Raw genomic sequence first — 20,052 nt, forward strand, 5'->3', positions numbered from 1 at the left:
AGGAAGATGCTCCTCTTCTGCCCTAGATGTACTGCAGGGAAAGTCCTTGATTCAATCCAGGACTTCAGCAAAGTCTTGATCCCTCTTTCCAGACAATGGTGGGAACTTGCTATTACCTTAAATGCATGAGCAGCCCCACAACCAGGACCTGCAAGCCAAAAATGCAAGCTGGATGCTCTCCAAGTAGCACCGCAACAACTCTTTTACAGTCATTCTTTTACAAGATAATTACAGACAAACTTATGGGGTAATAAACAGGGATAACTTCTAATCTGCCTGCAATAGAACTAGTGTCAATAACTTGTCTCATTGTGGTGGAACCAGAAAAAACCCTCCTTCCTTCCCCGAGTTTTATGGAAGTAAGGCAAAAATCAAGAGTGAGCGACGATGGTATTGATCAGGTCACTGTGTTACTTGGGCTGTGCAGCATGGTTCCATGGCTTTATGTTTACTAAACTAATTGCCCAAGAGCTAGATAGAAGGAGAGAGGCTTTTCTCAAGGACACATGCAAGTGGATGCATACAGCCTCCCGATGTCACTGCTCCCAAGCGCTCCCAACGCGGCATGCACAGGGAGCGACATGCTGGCAGCCCGTTCATTTTCACTGACATTTTGGGTTAAGCAGCCTTAGAAATGACAACAACAGGCAGTGAAATGGCCTGAATATAAATTAAGCTTTCGCTCCTCCTGGGCCTGATGTCACCATCTCACCCAGGGGTTCAGCATCCTCCAGGAACATCAGGCTGGAACATGTCACTAATGTAACAGCAGCAACGGGAGAAAGGCACCAAACACAAACCAACCACCTGGTTTCTTGTGCCTCATAAGTAAAATGCTTTGTAAATGCACCTCATATATAAAATAAATACGATAATAGTGATTTCCTTTGGTTTCATCAACCGAGAAGCTGACACCAATGCAAGATGCTGCCAGAAGAGCTGGTCCCATCCTGTGGCTCAGGTTTTGGCTCTTGGATGGGCTCATTTCTGGTAGGAAAGTGGGTGGTGCCACGAGAGGTAAAAAAGCCATTCTGGCTTTCTCCCTTCATCTCCCTCTCATTTATTTCTTCCTTATCTCTCCCTATTGAGTTTCCCACTAGGGACGTTTATTTTCCCTCTATCCTCTGTCTGGTTTTCAGACACTTCATTTATTGTGAATTAACTGACTCGCCTGAGCTGAGCAGCATCAGCAGATAGTGCAAATCAGTGTTTATGGGGGAAAAGACAGAGCAAATGCCAGGGAAACATGGGCAGGAAGTGCTTGAGAAAAGGCCAAGGTGTGAAGACAGGGGATAATAGAAAAAAAGTTAGTTTTTCAGTTCCCCAAATCAGATCAATAGCAACCAGATGCTTTACAGCCATTTCTCCTTTAAGCTGAACGGCGATGTCCCAGGTTTCTGTTTTCCTTGCATCCCCAGCTCCAGCAAGCAGGCAAGGGGAGACCCTTTCCCCATCATGCCCAAGCCCTTCTTCCCAGGACCCCCGCTAAGGCCATTTCAGAGCAGGGGCTTGAGCCTAACTTACGGTATAAGGGTAAAGCTGGAATAGCCTGAGGGCTTGGCTCTGCTTGGAGAGTATCTTGGTTGCCTTGTCAGGGCCTTGTGTGCACCCAAGACTAAGAAAATAGGGGTGCAAGTTGCAAAATTTAATATATTTCCTAATTTTATAGGTCTGCCCTTCTTCTGAAATGGTCTACTCCCAGTTTTGTGGCCCCTGGGTCTTGCACTTAGGAAAGCACCCTTTAATGTCCATGGGTATGTGTGTATATTGAAAAATACATAACTATGCATGATGTATTTTCTATATTATATAATTAGATATTTACATATTTATCTCTAATATAAACATACATAGATAAGTCCAATTAATTACAAATGTATGTTTATACTATATACATATAATCTCAGGAGATGCATCCGGGTGTCCAGCAAAGCAGACCTGTTACACACGTGGAACCCCAAGGATGTGTGTGTGTATATATTTTTGTATAAACATATATATTTATATTTATCATATAAATATGTATTGTTGTGTATATATTACTATATATAATTCTATATAGTCCAATATATTTTGTATATTTTTATATATTCTATAAATATATGTATAATATAAATGCCTGTGTATAGCTACATGTTTAATATCTATACCTGTGAGGTACATAGAATACATGTCATTATATATAGCGATATATTAGTATATTAATACATATTTAGGGTTTGGTTTGTTTGGGGTCTTTTAAATCAGGTTTTTGGCAGGAAGGGGCAGTGAGTGGCTGTGAATCCACCTCCTGGCCCCCTTGGCTGAGGTGCATGGGGCGCTCCCTGCCTGAGCTCCACCACCTCCTGCCTGTCCAGCGAGTGCAAACACCTCCTGATGGATTCCCAGGGTACCCTGGAACTCGTTTCCTGTGGCCAGCACCCTTTCGCAGTGTGTCATAAGCAAGAAGAGGCTCATCAGCGAGCATCATTGGTCCCACTCCAGTTGCCCCTTCAAATCGCCTCTGCTGACTGGAGACCAGCGAGCTAAAACACAAGCCCGGGAGGATGTAAAGCATTGTATTACAAATGTAATAGCCCAAACAGTTCACAGCTTTAAAATCACATCATTATAGAACACCCTCCTTGGGCTCTGGCCTGCGATACCCCAGGACTCCAACACAGGGCGCAGGAACCTGCGACTATGTTCTTCCATAATCTTTCCCAAGTGGTTAAAAAGGCATAAAGAGCCATGATCTATGGCCAGCAGGGTTAGGCTCCTCCAGCAGGGAAGCAGGTGGAGCTGAGCAAGGGCTGCATGAGCAGGGTATGGATAGGGAGATGCCTGTGAACACTGCTGAGCATCCTGGGAAAACTGTTGAGGCGCTTCACCTGATCATTTGGGGGCTTTTCCTTTTAATTTTATATAAAATGAAATGAAATAAAATAAATAAAATAACTTTAAATTAAATTAAATTAAAAGTAATGAAATGAAATAAAATACTATTTTAAATTTAAATTCTTTTTCTTTCTTTTACATATGTAAAGCCAGGACACACAGCACACCTTTGGGGCAACAGCTGAAAGCCAGTGGATCAGAAACAAGCGTGGCTGCATCCAAAAATCTCCTGTTAATATTGGCAGGGTCTGTCTGGAGGTTTTGGGCATTGATACTCAGAACACTCTTGGACAGTGTTTTTGTGAAGCAGCAAACCAGCACACAACAGGGCAGGGTCTCCTGGTTTTGAGGGGGTTTAGTGGCGGTGGGAATGGCTGGAGGAGCTCAGGAACCATAAGGTAATGGGGGTTATTTTGTCCACAAATAGACTGGAATAATTCAGTGTCTATTTTTAACACCCTTCTTGCAGTAATTCAGCATCACCTTGTGCCTTATGGCATGTCAGCATGCAAACAGCATGCACATAACTCCTGATGCAAAGCTTGTGAGGGAGCTTTGTTTGGAACAACGAAGCCCTTTCTGGTCTGGAGATGTTGGTGTGGCAGAGGAGAAGGCAGGGTTTCTGTATGTCCTGTCCCATGAGCTGCTTCTCCACACACTGTAAGACTTTCTTCTGACTTTTTGTAGGAAACAAGGACAAGCCCTTATGGCAGATGACAGATGAGTCTTGTCCTCACCACCACCCAGTCATCACCGTGTCACATTTGCCCCGGGTCTATTCCCACCACTGTAATTAAGGGCAAATCAGGTATCAGCTCACCCTGTTGGACATGGCTGTATTAATTCCTGGCATGGTGCTCTTTCTTTCAGGGCTGAAAGCCAAGCACCGGGGAGATGGGAGGAAAACAGCTTGTTACAGCCACAGCAGGGTGAGAGCCTTCCCTGGTTTTCCCTGTGTGCTCAAGACTGGACCCAGGACCTAGCTCAGACAAGGTAGCTGTGCTTGTAGATCCATGTGCCTGCTTACAGATCCCAGGTGGAAAATGCTTCACAGTGAGTCCCACCAATGATCCCTAGCTGCCCCATTGAGGTTGTCTGGGGATGCTAACATCAAAACATCCTGCTTTGGGGTTGTAGGTAAAGCCACAAGGTGAGGAGGCTCTGTTGAAGAGGCACCAGGACTGGGCTGCTGGTATTTCTATGCTGGTGAGACAGATGCAACAGGGAAGCAAAACAGAGATGTCACAATCCCTTCAAGCATCAGGATGGGGAGGAGCAGAGGAGGCAGCAGCCTCCTTGCCCTGAGTCCACACTTGATGGCTATAGCTTCTTCTTCCACACCAGCAGACCCACTCCAGGGGTGCAGGAGCAAGAAGCACAAACCTCAGCACTCATCCAGGATGGGAAGTTACAGAGCTGTGCTACCAACTGGCTTCCCACCAAATGTCCCATCCGGAGAGGTGATCTTTTCTTCCAAATCAGCACATTTTAAATATCTATAATTTTTTTGCATGGTTACCCAAACACCAAGTTTCTGAGGGAAAACGAAGCCATGTTCACAAGCCCATGTGCGGCAGCATGATGGAGTTTGTCCCAGGGAGGGAATGGTGCTCTTCAGCCAACTCCTAGTCCTGCAATGCTGCAAAACCAACCAGAGGACCAACCCCAGTGTGTCCAAGGGGCCCTTTTTTCCCCTGAACTGCATAAAATAAATCAATTTGCATTTTATTTCTTTACTTCTTGGCTGTGCCAAGCAGTACCTTACTGACAGATCACTCCTTCCCTGGCATGTGCAGGATTATATACACCACTACTGGGGTAAAGAACCAAATATCACCCATTCTCAAGCATATAACAAATTCTCCAGGCCTCCTGATCTTTTCTGAGCCACTGTGATTTGACTAGAGGAAGCATATCCCATGATGGTAGTGCTGCCAAGCACCCAGGGAATGGAGCAGCACAAAGGGCCAGTGGTGAGCTCTGGGTTTGCAGACATGCTATGTCCTCAGGTGCTGCCTTGGGACCCACTGGTTTGCTTTGTATATAGTGGGCTGCAGGTCGGAGTGACAGCATTGGGAAGATCCAACATGACCAAAGCTGCTGCATCCCAAAACTTAATTGGCAACATGAGGCTTCCCAACAGCCCAATGCCTCTCCACAGGTGCTTCTCATAGACACAACACGTGGTGCAAATACCACCTTCGTGAGGTCACACTGCCGTAATTTCATGGAGGAGGAATGAGGCATCCCCATGGAAATTTGGCAGGCTTGTGCTGGAGCAAGAGCCAGAACGGCCTCAAGCCTGGAGCCACGGCTCAGTGAGGATGTCCTGCCCTGGGAGAAATCTGCGCAAGAACGTGTGGTCCCTTTGGGCCCCCAATGTTGGTTCAGGTGCTTATGTTTAAGGAGATGTAGGAGGAAGGCAAGAAACACCAGCTGCTAACCCATCTCAAATAATGGGATTGTTATTGTTGACATTGCTTTCGTTTTGGTTTAAGTTTAGGTCTTCTCATTTTGGGCACATTCTCTGAAGATTAAGTCTATAATAGAAATAACGTACTTATTGATGCAAATGAGCATGTTTCTCATCTCTGTCATATCTTTCATTTCTAGCTAAGTCATCCACTGCCAGGCAAGCTCCCTGGAGCCCCTGGGACATGCTCACGAGGATTTTTGCTGTAGGACAGTGACTCCCCACAAACCCTGCTGTGCTCTTCTACCGTTTCCCCAATGGAAATGAGTGGATTTTGTCCTTCGAGTTCTTGCCTGCTCCACACTGGACTCCCCTGCTCTGTCTGTGCTGAAACAATTCTTTTTCACAGACTCTCCCTTAAATGAGCACTTAGTAAATCCTTTTAATTAAGGCCGTGTTTGCTTCCCTTCCTTAGTTACAGAGGGACAAAAGACTTCAGCTGGAACCCCTGCTTAAATGTTTTCTCAACAGTACTAAATAGTCATGGAGAAGACAGAAGAAATGTCAGAAAACCATTTATTTCCAGTGCCCACACCACCACATATTGTTACCGTGTCATTTTGGTGGCAAAGCGAGAATCTGAGTTGTATTTCGATGACATATCAGAGCTGTTCAGGCTTTGCTGGTGCCAGCACAAATCATCTTGGAACACCATCAGCCACTATCCTTTCTACCCAAGCTTGTGGTCGAGGGGGTTAAAATTTGCCCACAGTATTGTTCTTTAAATGTTGGGTGATAACTCTGTTGGACAATAAATCTGTTGATGATAAATCATGATTACTGTGGTTTAGCTGTTTTCAGTGACCAAAACACAGCCCATTCCTTCAACCCTGGAGGCAATCATGGCCTGTCCTGGTGGAGCAGGAGGTGGCTGTAGGGCACAGCACCAGCAGAGAAAGGGCTGCAGGGGGGCCAGCAAGCAAACTCAAACTATAGAGGAAGTCCCTTCTTTGAACCAAAGCCTATAGGTCTCCATCCAAAATCATAGAATCATGAAGTCATAGAACAGAATAATTTAGGTTGGAAGGGACCTTAAAGCTCATCCAGTACCAGCCCCTGCCATGGGCAGGGATACCTTCCACTAGACCAGGTTGCTGAAAGCCCTGTCCAACCTGGCCAACCTGGCTGGTATGGGTGAGACCAAGCCATGGCTGCATATCAAAACATCTTCAACATGACAGCACCTCCCCAGAGAAGGGATTTTCCACTTCTCAATCAGGAATAGTGACTGAAGGCTTGTCTGTGCTGCCTGCAGCTGGGCAGTGAGGGAGAGGATGGCTGCACACTGTTTGCCAGGCAGCTTTGTGACCTGGGAGGGCATCAGCCCTGCTGGAGGGGAGAAGTGCAGTGTTTTGCCATTGATCCTTCACCACACAGTGATGTTCCTTCAGCAGAAGTGCATGGTCCCCATGCACACGGGTTTTGGGTTTCCACAGCACCCCCAAGGGATTTGCTGCCTAATGCAGCGGGTGAGTAAGAGGCAGTAAAACCCAGACAGGCACAAATTAGGTTTATGCTCCAGTCCCCATCCTCCTTGGTGGAGGAAGCCTGTCTCAGGCAGGTCTTCCTCACCTGGCTGCAGCAGAACCTCTGATAGCTTGAAGGAAGCATTGCAAGAGGCCTCTCTAAAGGTGTCCACACTTCCACCACCCAAATTCGGAAGTGGGTGTCCATAAGGAGGTCCTTATGGAGGCTGTATTTACAGGGCAGCAACGAGGACTAAATCCCAAGGTCCTGTTTAAGCTTCTTACCCAGCAGTGAAACTGTGCTTTGAGTGCAGCCATGAAGGATGAAACATCACAGACCTAAAGCCAGACCTTTCTGTCCTGGGTACATTTTCATGGTGGGGGTTCCTAAAATCTTCAATCCTGATCAAGTTGCTGCTGGGGTTGGCAGAAAACAAGCCCAGGTTCCTTGCTCCAAAAAAGCCCCTTGTCAAGGGAAGCACAATGAGTGGTTCCTAAGTATCATCGTTCAGCACCTCAGAAATACAGGGCAGGGGACAAAGCAGGTCTCTGAATGAGTGACTTCTGGATGAAATGGGGCTAGTTAGGAGTGTGAGTGAACAACCTCTGCCAGGAGTCAGAGAGGCCAGGAAGCCTGAAGGACAGGACTTCAAGCTGCCTTGGGCTATGCTTATTTACTGGGAGCATATAATGGGATGTGCTTCAGCTGTTGCCTCATCAACAGCTGCTGGAAGCCAACAGCATTTCCTATTCTGCAATTGGGTTTTGATCATACAAAAACAGGAGCTTCAAAGCCAGGCTTCCCACCTCAACCGCATCTGATCTCTCCAAGAGCACTTCCCATTTTTTTTTCCCTAGTTTCCCTAAGCTATGGGGTGAAACAGGAGCAAGTTTAATCTTCTACTACATGACTTCACCAGAGAAATCCAGTAACAGCCAGAAATGTTTCACAAGCCTATCAAGGGCAATAAATGTTCTCTGCTCAAGTAAAGAGGCTTTTACAGGAGTTTGACTATACCAGTGGAAGACCAGCTCTACAACACAGGCAGTTTCTCTCTCCTAAGCCTCCCGGCTTTATCTGTAGCTATGGGAAATGACCTTATGTGCCACCAAGAACAGGCTGTGGAGAGACTGTTGCATCACTGGGTAGCAAAGAGCAGGCAATAGCAAGGGGCTCCCACTGAATGCAAATTGCACAGAGGAGCCAGATCCTGCAGCTTTCAGTTAAAAAAGCTTGGAAACCAATTCGTTAGGAAGGGCAAACCACTGGGCTTGTGGGGCTGCCAGCTGGAAGCCTCAAATAAGGAAAGCAACAAGTTGATTTACTGTGATGGTGAATGCTCTGGGTCACATTCTGTGTTAGCAGTGAGAGGATGGTGCTATTGTCTTTGTTAGCAGCACAGATTTGGCTGGTGCTGGGCCAGGCAGTAGCTGAAAGCACTCTATATGGACTCTATGCGTATATGAACATGCTAGCCTGACCTTTGGCATCTCTTGCATTGCCACACTGAGGCAAGCCTTGTCATTCTGACTGTTTGAGAAGTTTGGGACTGAAAACAAGAATTAGAAAATAAAACAATTTAAGGGGAAACAGGCAGAAAAAAAATCACGATCAGAAGGGCACATGGCCATGCAAGGCATCAAACTGTCAGGTCCTGCCTCCCCAGGGGATGTGCTGGTTTTGCTTGATGCTATTCCCTCTGGACCTGGAGCCCCAGCCGCTGCTCCACAACCCACCAGCTCCTCGGCTGGTGGCACCTCTGCCCAGCCCAGTGCAGGTGCCAGCTTGTCCTTGCCCTCTGTCCCAATGGCACTGCAAAGGTTGCTCTGCTCCAGCAGCTCCGTGGCATGGCCAAACCCTGCCTGGGGCTGCAGAGCCAGCACCTTGCCTGGTCATGGCCACTGGCTCCCTGCTCACAGGTGGTTTGTCCTTTGCCACCTCCAACCATGTGGAATGCAGTGGGGTGCTGTGGTCCCCCCAGACACAAGGATCCACATATCAGAGCTCATCACCTGAGGGAGAGAGGTCCCATAAGGCAGCAGGGCAAAGCAAAAGCCTCTTAAAGCAGCCTGCAGGGCTTCTGCAGCACTAATCCATGCTCCTGTTTGGCCGAGGTCCCTCTTTTAGGGGTGTCCTAACACTTCCCTGGCAGTGTTCAAGGCCCATGGGATGGACGGGCGCTTGGAGCAACCTGGTCTAATGGAAGGGGTCCCTGCCTGTGGCAGGGGGGTTGGAACTGGATGATCTTTAAGGTCCCTTCCAACCCAAACCATTCTGTGATTTTATGATTCTATGATTCACCCGTGAGGACTGCCGCTAGTCCAGCAAGCATGTTATTTATGAGAAGTGAGAGCATGCAGCACCCACAAACAGCTTGTAACCCTGTGCAGTCCCTCATGGATGTTCTACATGGTGCTGCATGACCAACACTGCAACGTCCACACTGCAGGGCTGAGCACAGCAATGTCTTTGATGCAACAAACTACTTTTAACCTGCTTATCGTAGGGCTCAGCAGCAGAGGACCTTGCAATGGGCATTAAAGTGATAAACACCTGAGCGACCAACACCGTGGGGACTGTGCTGTACTTTATCAGCTTCTGGGGTCTCTCCCAGCATCATCATCCCTATGTGTTGGTTGCAGCCCTGTGGGACAGCAGATTTCACCCAAGAGGCTGGGAGGGGGGGACACAAAGCTTCACATGGCCGAGAACACAACAGCTTGTTAGGAAATAAGCACAGGACCTGTTTTCCTGGGGACAGGAGTCTGAGGAGATCAGCTCATGAATTCAGCCGAAGGAACAGGGTAACTTTCACCTTTTTTAGAGGCCCAGAAGATTGGAAGCTTCCCTAAACTTTAATGAGATACTTCTGTAGAACCATGAGTAGAAGCTGTTGAAAAGCAAATTATAGCCATTTGTGGGTACTCGAGAAACTCCAGTAGTTATTCACTCAACGAGAGCTGGCACAGCAGCCTTCCCTTCATGGCATTGTCCCCTTTGTCAAGAACTTCCTCCTTTCTCTTGTCAGAAATTTGCCCAGGATGGGCATATTTTCCTTCCCACTTCTCCAAGGAACAGCCTGGAGCCAGATTCAGCTGGACAGGGAGCCTGGATCACCAACTGGCCACTGATTATGGGAAAACCATGATCCTTAGCAAAGCAAGGTCTCACCCGAAGCATCCCAAAGGGGGATGTAACAGGTGGCATCCAGAGATCCTGGCCTCTTGGCAACTGGATCTTTTAAAGCTAATTTAGAGAGACTCCTGTTCTGGTCAGAGGAGAGGTGGATGTGGATGGGACAAATCAAATGGGTTTACAGTGCCACTAATGAAACCTGGGGAGAGGGTAAATCTCTTTGCTGCTTGGTTCTCCTATAAAATAGTTTTCAAAAGGCACAATACCTCTCAGCCTTTCCCCAGATAAGAGAGGAAATCTGGCATGTCACCTTCAGGCTTTGTCTGCAGGGCTGAGTCATTACTGCAGCTAATTAGAGACTTCAAGCTGATTATGAGGACTGCAATAAGTGGAGTTATAAAATCTCTAGGCCTGATACTCCTTAATACAAAAGCCACTCTACGCTGTCTCCTGGCCTTAAAATACCCCCGGATGATGTAAAGTGCTCTTAGAGCAAATGGGATGAGTCTGTCTGCATTTGGAGAGAGCGGCACACATCACAGACCACCAGCATCCGAGGCTGATGGGACTCTCAAAGGCCCCATCTCCCCCCAAGTGAGATGAAAGCATCTTTCTGGTCACAGAGAGTCAGGTCTTTCAAAACAGATAAAAATTAAAAACATATATTCAGGCAACTACCTAAAGAGCTGACTGGTATTGATCCAATAAAAGCAGAACAAAAACTTGCCAAGTCCATTTGTGGGTACCTCTAGGGGTTATCATAAGACCTTAACAAGTCAGTAAAGCTCCTCTCTGGGTCAATTCTGCCAGGACTTCCATGTCTGGATGCTCCCTAAACTTTATGTGCATTTTAAACTCCTTATAAGCCTGAAGAGAAGAGCTCAACTTTTCTGTATTAATGATACAGAGAAAGGAAAAGAGCTTCCTTTGTTGTTTCAAAATAACTCAAAGCAATAAGTATCAGCCTATTCTCTATAGAACAACTTTTGAACCAATAGCACCAGGGATGCACAATGTTCTTGTAGCCTGGAGGTGACCATTTGGGAGCAAGGTGCTTGCATCTAACAGGGAAGAACCACCTTCCCCAAACCAGAGGGGACCCTGCCAGCCCAGCAGCCTGACAGCTGCTCCATATCCATCCATAGGGTCCTCACAGAAGCTGCCAGTGATGCATCCCAGGGTGGAAGACCACGCACAGGGCTGTAACCTTGACATAGAAAGGAAGCTGCAAGGGGAAGCCTTATCTCTGACCTAAGCACAGCTCCAAAAATATGACAATAGTCATGAGACCCGCGATCCCGGTCAGCCGGTATAAGGTTACCGCTGCGGTGACATTTGGATTACAACATCATCCATCACGGCTTTGAGTCAGCAGATATGGGCAGACAGAGGGTTAGGTTTCCCCATGAGTAAAATAATGCAGGAAAGGCTGGTGAGTATGGTCCATCATCCCCAGCAGCTCCCTGAGCCTGTGGGGCGGGGGGAGTGGGAGGTAGCTCATAGAATCATAGAAGAGTTAGGGTTGGAAAGGACCTTAAGATCATCTAGTTCCAACCCCCCTGCCGTGGGCAGGGACACCTCACACTAAACCATGTCACCCAAGGCTCTGTCCAACCTGGCTTTGAACACTGCCATGGATGGAGCATTTACCACTTGTTTGGGCAACCTATTCCAGTGCCTCACCACCTTCACAGTAAAGAACTTCTTCCTTATATCCAATCTAAACTTCCCCTGTTTAAGTTTTAACCTGTTACCCCTTGTCCTATCATTACATGAAGAGTCCCTCCCCAGCACCCTTATAGCCCCCCTTCAGATACTGGAAGGCTGCTATGAGGTCTCCACGCAGCCTTCCCTTCTCCAGGCTAAACAGCCCCAACTTTCTCAGCCTGTCTTCATGGGTCTGAAGTCACTGGAGCAACACCTCTATTCACTGTAGGCTCTGCAAAGTCCTGAGTACCGGCACTGGGGAGTTTAGACATAGAAGCCAAACTACTATGAGTTCACTCCTACTCACTTCCCAGGGCACATCAGCCCTCTCATGTGCAGAGGCAGCGCTGCTGCTCAAAGGTAATCTGTGATATGTGAAAGAACATGAAAATCCAGCCAAACCAGTATGCCCAGCTGGTGGTATTGGTATCGGGGAGAGCAGCTCGACCCTGGCTGGTGGAAACTGCGACTCCATCTCCTTCAGCTCAGGAATCCTGCCCTGCCCTAGCACCAGCGCTTTGGGCAATGGGGAGTGCAGAAAACCTCTGTGGTCACCTTTGATCATCAGCAGAGTAGAGATGTTAGGAAGGACCTTTCTCCTGCAATGGGAAGTTTTGCTGTGGGATAACACTGTGGCAGCCCCACACCTAGTGTGTTAGAGGAGGGGATGGGATCAGCATGCATCCCTCCATCAATGGAATTAGAGTTTGGATTGCTGCCATGGCTCTTTGAGGAGAAATTAGGGCTAAGTAGCATGAAGAACTGAGAAGCAGCCTCTTTTTGCATGAGAAAGATATGCTTGTGTATAAATAAACACGCATATGTATGCATACAAGTATTTTCTGATATAAAGAAAAAAAACATGTTTGCATGGCTTGCAATCTCATATTAAAACAAATAAAAAGATGTAAAGTCTTCTTCATGTTCTGAAACCTTCCTGCTGCCCTCACCTCTAAATGTCTGATCTGGAGAAGATACTGTACCAGGATACAGAGAGGCAGAGTGGGGCAAAGGACTGGCACAGCTGGAGCTTGAAACACTTTTGGATCACATCCTGATCATGGCTGATATAAAAAAGCACATGAACAGACCTTCCTGCCATCATGTCAGTGACACGCCACTTCCGACTTTCTCTATTCTCTCACTTTTCCTTCTACGACTTCTCTGCAGAAATTTCCCACTCTTAACCTGCTTTTCCCTCAACCACTGTCTTCTGCCATGGTATGTTTTCCTTCTCTTCTCTATTTCCCCCAAGTAGCTCCATCCTTTTCAGCTGCAGTGACTCTTCCCTCTCTGTTTCCTCTGGACCAGAAGGAGGAGAGTCTTGAACCCATCCCTTGTCCCGGATGCAAGAGGAGCACTTAGGAGCATGAGCAGGGCGCACTTGCAGACATGCTATAGCTTGCTGTGAAGTCTGTCCCTGGCAAGCTGGACCCCAGCTCAGGAGATCTGCTCCTCTGTGAACAGCAGCGTGCTTGGGTTTCAACGCCAGCCCTCTTGCATCAGTGTGTGGGCTGTGGTCTCCATATTTGCCACAGCTACAGTCCTCTGGGAAGCGCAGTGTTTTTGGGAAGAGCAGAAAAGCCTCCCCCGTTGTACTTGTGCTGATGGATTACACCACACAGAGGACAGAAGCTACACCAGTCTCTGCAGTGTGGAAGAGACTGTGGCTGCAAGGTCAGATAAATACCAGAGCTGCAAAGTTCCCACCCAAATTGAGATCCACGCTTTTCCCACACATAGAATCATAGAATAGTTAGGGTTGGAAAGGACCTGAAGATCATCTAGGTCCAACCCCCCTGCCATGAGCAGGGACACCTCACACTAAACCGTATCACCCAAGGCCTCGTCCAACCTGGCCTTGAACACTGCGAGGGATGGAGCATTCACAACCTCCCTGGGCAACCCATTCCAGTGCCTCAACACCCCAACAGGAAAGAACTTCTTCCTTATATCCAATCTAAACTTCCCCTGTTTAAGTTTTAACCCATTACCCCTTGTCCTGTCACTACAGTCCCTAATGAAGAGTCCCTCCCCAGCATCCCTATAGGGCCCCTTCAGATACTGGAAGGCTGCTATGAGGTCTCCACGCAGCCTTCTCTTCTCCAGGCTGAACAGCCCCAACTTTCTCAGCCTGTCTTCATACGGGAGGTGCTCCAGTCCCCTGATCATCCTCGTGGCCTCCTCTGGACTTGTTCCAACAGTTCCATGTCCTTTTTCTGTTGAGGACACCAGAACTGCACACAATACTCCAGGTGAGGTCTCACAAGAGCAGAGTAGAGGGGCAGGATCACCTCCTTCGACCTGCTGGTCACACTCCTTTTGATGCAGCCCAGGATACGGTTGGCTTTCTGGGCTGCAAGCGCACACTGAAGCAGGCTCATGTTCATTTTCTCATCGACCAACACCCCCAAGTCCTTCTCCACAGGGCTGCTCTGAATCTCTTCTCTGCCCAACCTGTAGCTGTGCCTGGGATTGCTCCAACCCAGGTGTAGGACCTTGCACTTGGCATGGTTAAACCTCATCAGGTTGGCATCAGCCCACCTCACAAGTGTGTCAAGGTCCCTCTGGATGGCATTCCTTCCCTCCAGCGTATCAACCGAACCACACAGCTTGGTGTCATCAGCAAACTTGCTGAGGGCGCACTCAATCCCACTGTCCATGTCAGCGACGATGATGTTGAACAAGACCCGTCCCAACACCGATCCCTGAGGGACACCACTTGTTACTGGTCTCCAGCCGGACATTGAGCCATTGACCACAACTCTTTGTGTGCGGCCATCCAGCCAGTTCTTTATCCACCGAGTGGTCCATCCATCAAAGTGATCTCGCTCCAATTTAGAGACAAGGATGTCGTGTGGGACAGTGTTGAACGCTTTGCACAGGTCCAGGTAGATGACAGCAACTGCTCTACATGGGGTGCTCAGAGGATGATTTGGGGTTTCTCCCAAAATAAGGACCTACCTGCTTATTTCTGATCCAGCTCTTCCAGAGCTTGGGAAGTCTTAGATGGTTTGGAGCCTCTACACCAAAGCAGAACCAGAGACAGCTAGCACTGTGTGGGTTAGCAACCAGAAGAAATGCCAACAATGTTTAAACTATCAGTGCTGTGTCTGCCACTGTTGTAAATCCTGCAGTTCTGCTATGATTTTGCCAGCAGCACAGGGTGTGGATCACCCGTGATTTCATCACAGAGCATTCCCAGTCCATGGCTTGGCTGGTGACCTGGGCAGCTTGGATGTGGTTGAGGGTAAGAGACTTTAAGAGTGTGGATGCAAACTGCTCTTTGCCAATTGGCCCCTTATACCAAAACAACCCTGAAATGCATGTTCCCAGCTTGGTCAGAGTGATTGTAAAGCTGTGTCTAACAAAAGCCTTAAGACAAAGAGCCACAGAAATGTTCCAGGACCTTCACGTTTCCCAGGGGGACAAGACGTAGGCTGCCAGATCCCCCACCAACAAAACATATTTGCAGGAGGAAACAGAGATTTATTGCAGATAGAGTCTGGGTCCAGAATCCGTCAGCCCAGTCTGGACCCAAAATACCAGGAGTAACAATTCCAAAACCTCTACCCTGGACTCAGAGCCTGGTTTTACACTAGCATATACTAACATACACAGCATAGATGGCCAGGGAGTCCCAGGCACCTTCCCTAGTGCAAGGTCTTGACCACCTCTGTGGGTAAATCATTAGCACAGCCCCAGCAGTTTTGCCCAAGCCAGCCCTGTCCCAAACCATTCCTTAGCACCTCTCCTAGCTCTGTGATGGGCAAAGAGGTGACTAAGTGGGCACCTTGCTTGCAGAAGAGGTCTCTGGTGCCTTTGCGGGGTGCACCTAAAGACAAAGGCAGACCTGACCAGCCCAAAGAAGTGGTAAACGCTCCGTCCCTGGCAGTGTTCAAGGCCGTGTTGGACAGAGCCTTGGGCGACGTGGTCTAGTGGAAGGTGTCCCTGCCCATAGCAGAGGGATTGGAACTGGGTGATCTTAATGTCCCTTCAAACCCAAACCATTCTATGATTTTTTGATTCAATAGAGAGAGAAACGTGCTTTAAAAATACTCACCTGCAAGTGCCAAGTGGAGCAGAAACAAACTGAGAATAGAGGCAGTTTTCTCTCTGGCTCATTTGTACATTTGCATCTGCTCCCACAAGTGCACCAGCACCTGGCTGAGCTGCCCAAGAGGAGCCAGCATGGAGGAAAACAAGCAAAAACTGCCCTAATAAACCATGTCTGTAACAGAACTGCCACTGCGAACACACATAAGTAATAGTAAACCAGCATGGAAAAAATGTCTGTGGTTGCTAAGCAAATTAACGTTCCAGCATGAACACCGAGTATAAATTAGCTCAGGGTGCGCACATGGGAAAGCAGCCTTTGCAGGGGAATGGGATGCTTAAGAGCTAGATGCTGGACCAGGCAGTATTGCTTGGTGGGAAGAGAAGTTAATGCCCCGTTGTTAGAAAAGTGGGCTAGGTAGGAGTTTAGTGGTGCACTGCTCCCATTAAATCTTTCCTGTACGTGCTTTGGGGGAGCTCTGACTAGCTCAACTCCTCTGTGCCTTTTTCCAAGCATATAATAAGGTAATGGCTTGTAATTCCTCTTGCAAGGCTTCCCATGTCTTCCGGGTTGATCCAGAGCTCCCATTTTGCTCTCCTAGAGCAGGTCCTGGCCATGTCCCCTGTGGCATTTTGAGGCAAAGCTGATCACACGACAAGATGGTTAAAAGGCACCAAAAATAGCAGGGGCTGTTTGAAAAGGCAGTTCTGTGCCGGGAAGGCAGCAGACAGACCTTGGGAAGGGAGGGAACGTCACATTACAATCCCTGCATTGATAGCAGTGCACGCTGAGTGCGCTTTTCATTGCTCACTGGAGAGAGCTGAGAGACAGGGGAGGGTTATTGAGCCGTTCCCCATCCTGGTCCCACCGGCTCCAGTGGTGTTGGCCTTCTAGTACCCCTTACAGATGGGGAGGAGAAGCTGATTCTGTGCTTTATTTCCCTTTAAAACACATCTTTGCTGAACTCAGCAGCGTGCTAGCACTTCAGTGGAGTATTTTCAGTGGCTGTGAGTTGTCCTGGGGTTAAATAATAAACACGGCAACAAAATACTGGTACGTTTTCCTAGTACAGGAGTCAGAGCCTCTATTGTCATCAGTTGTTAAGAAGTGTTATTCTTATCTGTAATCCCTGTCCTCCTATTTTATCCAGTTGCCTGTTCCCCAAATCGTTTGTGGGGAGCAGATGCTAACTGTATGTCATTAATTCTTACTATATATTGTTCTTTTGATATTCAGCAGTTGTCAACTTTTTGTGAAGTCCTGCTACAGAGAAATGAAAATTAGATGGCCAGTGCTATTCAGTTAAAGAGATTTCATTTCTTAGTTCTCCAAAACAGGGTATAAGCAAGCAGCTTTACTCGGATGAGCAACTACTTCGACTGAACCTGTGTCCTATACAAGTAAATACTTTATAATGAATTCTGTCTGTGAACTTTTGCCACCTAAGTGTTACATAGAATCATAGAACAGTTAGGGTTGGAAAGGACCTTAAGATCATCTAGTTCCAACCCCCCTGCCATGCGCAGGGACACCTCACACTAAACCATGTCACCCAAGGCTCTGTCCAACCTGGCCTTGAACACTGCCAGGGATGGAGCATTCACAACTTCCCTGGGCAACCCATTCCAGTGCCTCACCACCCTCACAGGAAAGAACTTCTTCCTTATATCCAGTCTAAACCTTCCCTGTTTAAGTTTTGATCCGTTACCCCTTGTCCTATCACTACAGCATCACTAATGCAAGGAGAAAAGCTGAACACCAAGAGGAATTCAAGTTTTAAAATGCTTTAAGAGTTTTAAAACTCTCTCATTACCTCTTTGAATTGCATGTTTCCTACCAGTAATCCTACCTGGAATTTTTCCTGTTAAATACAATGTTTTTTTCCAAGGCTGGCTTGTAAATCAGGACTATAATGGGACCCACTGAGACATTCACCATTTCTATGGGAAATTAGGAGGATAAGCATGTCCAGATTTAAAAGTACCTACAGAAAACTGCAAGGGGCTCTGACCAAAATCTGCTTCACAATGAGGCACATCCAGCTTGTATTAAAGAACTGTGCTCTGCAACTGAGTAGCAGCAATTCCTGCAGAGGTAAATGAACCTGTCCGTGGTGTCCTCAGCCCTGGTTTAACAACAGCACATGTGCTTGGCTATGCAAAGACAGAATTTGGCCTTTCACTACCATCACATGAAAACTGACTTCTGTGTGATAAATGAGGTGGTACAAAACCCAGCTGGAGCATGACTCGTGTTTAATTTTCCGGGTATAACTCAGCAAACTTCCGTCCACGAGGCTCCACGTGGCTTCTTTCATTAAACTGTACAGCATGTACCAAGCCCCCTGTCTTTAAGGTGACATTTCAAACCCCCGAAGAGGAGGGACAGTTGTCAGGGCTGTGATTAAAATAGAGCCTTGTTTGTTGGCATGACTTTTACTCAGCTCCTGAGTGATGCAGCAGTGAGCCCTGCCACCTCTCCTGAAATAAGATAATGCCTCAGATGGATGCACACAGAACATCCCAGTGGATGCTGTCAGCTCCCAGCCTGCCCTTGTTTGCACACGTCCTAGTTGGGCTAGTTGGCCAGCTTTCCATCATCCAGGCATGAGGACACTGAGGGTGCATGCAGGAGTCTCAGGTGGGTTGGTAGAGTCATTCCACATGTGAGGAAGCAAACGCAAAGATCTGGTACCACCTACAGCAAAGCACAGTGGTTTTACAGAAGCATAAGAGCAATAACCTGCGGTCCTAAGGCTGCATTTGCTTGTGCTCATGCAGTTCAATGCCTTTTGTGGGACCACAACGATTTGTAAGAAGCCCCAGGAGCTGATGTCCCATAGCATGTCCATCACTTGGCACAGCCCCACAGCCCGGGTAGTGAACTCAGCCCCAGATATAAATAGGGCTGAGCCAGTGTGGCTGAGCCCACATAAGCAGCTTTAATGCAACACCTGCTAATCACTGGCTCCTGGGTGAGACAGGCGCGCAGAGCTGCCCTGCCACGGTGGGTTTCCAGAGCTCATACTGGAAGAGAAGCCATCCTCTGACGTTACTGTCTCAAATGAAGCAAAAAGGATAAGGAGGAGCAGCTGTGGCCGTGTGTCAGGTTACGGTTAGGGTTAGACCTGGAAAGGTGCTCACGTGTTGGTAGGGGCAAGACAGAAAAGAGAGGAGCCTTGCAGTGGAAAATAAGACAATAAAATACTTCCATTATTTTCACAATCTTCTTGAAAAAGCCCTATAAGAAACTCCAAGAGCTGGCAAAACTGTCTAAATCCCCTAAAAGCAACAAGCCAGGGGGAAACCACTTGTGTCCCATGCCATGGGGTGTCTTATCCCTGGAGAGTGAGCTTAAAACACAGACTTCATTGCCGCTTTTCTTCAGACATACCTTTTCACTGAATGTCACTCTGACTTGGATAGCCTAATAGGGACGTGATACTTACCATGACCCAGCCCTCATCAGCTTGTAGTTGCCCAAGTGTCTCAGATCTTCTCTTTTATCTAGTCACATATCCCAACTGTTTCAACAGCTTCCTTGGGAAAGGCACAAGCTACAAAAACACCCTCTTCCTCCTAGCAATACATCCTCTACCTGTCGTCCCCTCCTTCTCTACATCCTCCAGAGCCCTGCCCGGTGGTTTTGGCTGGAGTGCCAGCAGACAAGACCTGTGACTCAGTGGCACTTCTCCTCTGAAGGTGAGAGCTGACAAGGGCTGGGTGAATGCCAGTGCTGGAACTGAGGCCGTCTCAGACCTGGCTGATCCACATTTCCCAGCTGGGTACGGATGACTGCATCTGCCCATCATCAGGTAGCCCTGCACAGTGAAAGGCTGGATGAAATATGTACAATGCAACTTAAATATTGCTTTAGAAATACATTAGGTGGTGAGGACGAGTAGGTTTTCTGCTGTTTGTAAGCAGGAAAATCCTTGGTTTGTAGAGTCCAGCTTGATACCAAGAGAGGATATTGCAGGAAAAGAAAAACCTGCTTTGTTAATGCTGGGTTTTGGTGACAGCAGCTCCTAGGTTGACTCAGTTCACCTTATCAGAGAGACTTTGACAAGTGTAAGATTTCATTCTTGTTATCAGTGGGGCAGTGTGTGCACACTGTGAATGGAGGATCTGCTTCCAGGCTCCAGTTTCTGCCGCTGCATGTGCCAGAGGGCTGTCAAACTGCAGGGGATTAAATATTAACATTTAATGCAGTGCATCCACTTTGTTCTAGATCAAATGGAAGCTCTTTCTTCCAGGAATGCAGTGGTTATGGTAAGCTGAACTAGGTGGGAGGTCAGGTAGGCACAGTACTGATAGTGAATAAAGCCTTCAGTTAA

At 47.7% G+C, this 20,052-nt stretch overlaps 1 long non-coding RNA gene across 1 annotated transcript; it reads right to left on the bottom strand.

Annotated features, from left to right (window-relative positions):
• Positions 1–5,439: 5,439 nt before the first annotated feature.
• LOC134158287 (uncharacterized) lies at positions 5,440–14,796 on the bottom strand. Its single transcript, XR_009962700.1, has 3 exons — positions 14,624–14,796; positions 5,770–6,107; positions 5,440–5,553 (listed from the first exon to the last, which is right to left on the bottom strand). It is a non-coding gene; the product is annotated as an uncharacterized LOC134158287 (long non-coding RNA).
• Positions 14,797–20,052: the final 5,256 nt, after the last annotated feature.

This window comes from Pezoporus occidentalis, unplaced genomic scaffold, assembly GCF_034315485.1.
Source record: "Pezoporus occidentalis ecotype Australia unplaced genomic scaffold, CSIRO_AGI_Poc_V1 ctg10, whole genome shotgun sequence".
Lineage (NCBI taxonomy): Eukaryota > Metazoa > Chordata > Aves > Psittaciformes > Psittacidae > Pezoporus > Pezoporus occidentalis.